The sequence below is a fragment of the Penaeus japonicus genome, unplaced genomic scaffold (genome assembly GCF_977035675.1).
Source record: "Penaeus japonicus unplaced genomic scaffold, GWHDUDI00000001_assembly GWHDUDI00000016, whole genome shotgun sequence".
Classification (NCBI taxonomy): Eukaryota; Metazoa; Arthropoda; class Malacostraca; order Decapoda; family Penaeidae; genus Penaeus; species Penaeus japonicus.
Window position 1 is genome coordinate 13410355 of NW_028234418.1, and position 2713 is coordinate 13413067.

Below are 2713 nucleotides of genomic sequence, written 5' to 3' on the forward strand. Positions count from 1 at the left end.
ATTTTTCAAAGAATTTAACGAATGCGGTGAGTGTGCACGCGAATTAGTAATGAATATTTTGCTTTTTCATCCTTTGAAATTTTATTCCTGGCGTAACGGTTTTGCAATTGCAACAGACAGTTTCGTCATTGTGACAGCCGAGAATTCGTGCAACTTGTGTGAAGTGGATCCTTTCAAATCAATGAAGCACTTTCGGTTGTATAATAACTGTCGTCACCTTCTTTGTCTTTTCTTTTTTTTTTTAAGACAGAAAATAACACTCAATAATTCTGTTCTTTGATTTAATTTTCTTAATCAGGATAATTAAGCTAAAGCAAACCGAACATACAAAGTTAGTGAATAATATCGCTTCTCATCACAACATAAGTTTTTGAGTGTATGGCCGCTGGTTCATCAAAATCTTTCTAACCTCAAGATCCAGTGTGCATACGATAGTTAAAAGAGGTCGGGTAATAATCCCTTCAAATATCTTTATCCTTCGTGCCTCCATCGCCTTACCTTTCGCTCGGGAAACTTTTTAAGATTTAAAGCCATGCAGATTACACTGAAGGTTTGTAGAGTAAACATTCACCTGGTCAGATGTGATCTAACAATATATATCCTTCTTTCTTTGAATTCATCTTAGAATTTATGCGGACCAGTCATAAACAAGATCATAACTAAACAAATGATTAAAATAAAATTACAAAGAAGCTTAATCGAAATTGCTCGAATCTTGTTCACAAATGGCAAGAACCGGACAAAGAGTTTCCGGCAGAGCGCGTTTGTTCCACGGATCATTTTTCCGGTTCAGTGAGCGGAGGTAAAAAAAAAAGAGATGAGGATGGGAGGATGAAGCTGGGAGAGAGGCTGGACCTTACTTACTCTTAAGCAGCTTTGGACTTGCGGTCAGGATCTCTCTCGGTGTAGAAAAGCTTTGGCTAATCCCGAGGTCTAACCTGTGTTATGGGTCTTCAAGCTCTGTAAAAAAAAATTCTGGGGAAATGATCCTTACATGTTACTTTGAAAAATGGTTATTGAACTAATAATGGAGAAACTGAAAAAAAAGAAAAAAAAAGTTTGTGATAAATACTAGCGATAGTGAACATTTTAGAATTTGTACTCTGACGTGATGTGGTTGAAGATTTTTACGCATTTAACATCCTTTGTCAGCAATCAGCAATGTTTTTCCATCAACTTATTAATTTCTTATTACTCAATCAATCACTATTATCTATTACCACTTCACGTAATCCCAATGGCAATGACGCAATCGGGGAACAACGATCATGCCAACAATGGACAGCTATACCGATGGCCACAGGGACAAGGATTTCAAGGAAAACATGTTTCAGCCAACAACCCAACCTGGGGCGTGTGCATAGTAATAGGCTGGCAGCTGTAGGTCCAATCTTCGGGTTTGTAGTTGCCATTATTTGGTGTGTGTGTGTGTGTGTGTATTATGTATATATAATATTTTATATTAAAAAATATATATATATATATATATATAAATATATATATATCTATTATACACACACACATATAATGTTAGTATACATAACACTACATTCTACATATACCACATACATATATAACATATATATATAATATATATAATATATCTTTTTTATATATATATATAACTTTATTATATATATATATATAACTGATATATATATATTATATATATATATATATATATATATTTATATATATATATATATTATATATATTAGCAGTTAAACGTTTTAAGTTACTTATTATATCTACTTGGATGTATTTCATATATGCCAAAATTGCACACAAACACAACACACATAAATATATGTACATAATATATATATATATTATATATATTATTTATTATACATAAATTATATATTATAGTATATATATATCTATATATTTTTAATATATATATAGTCATCTAAGCTTTTCAATCAATCGTTTTACGCAGCTCTCGTAGAACACTTTACGCATTTTCTGGTTAGAGATTCCCAATGATTTTCCCCCAAGTTCACACCCGTGTTACCAGACCCACTGGCATGTTCAGAGCCATATAAGGAGGACAAAATGCCAGGAAGATTGATACCAAGAGCTACCGAAGACAACGAAGGTCATAAAGGAGACGCTTGAAAACGCTTGTTTATGTAATTCTATATTCTGGGTATCCACATTTTATTTTTCATAAGTTCCTTCCTGGGTTCCTAAATTTAAATAAATTCCTTTCAACATAAACCTTGGTTTCTAACTTTTAATAAATTTCTTTCAACACAAACCTTTGTTTCTATCTTTTTATAAGTATATTTCAACGCAAACTCCTGGGTTCCCACATTTTCTCTTGAACCCCAGTCCGAGATGTTATATTCTTCTGTTCTTGCTGCTGTTCTTACTAGTCGGTTTACTGCAGCCTGTGACTCTTTCAGGAGACCTTGCTCAGCTCCTCTGTAAAAAATAAGTTAAAATACTATCACAGATAGCCACTGTACCATGTGACCAGGTCTCTGCTTCTCTTGTAAGAAATACAAGATAAACTTAACTGTATCAATAGGCTCGGGTGAAAACATTAAAGAAAATAAAATAGGGTAAACAAAACAACACATCAAATTAAGTGGGGCTGACCAGCTGCATACGTAAAATATCAAAACAGGAAAGGTCGTAGGTGAGAGTAAAAGAACGCCACAAGCCGTTGCAAAAACGCGAAAAGGTAAACCTACTGTTGCCAACTAGT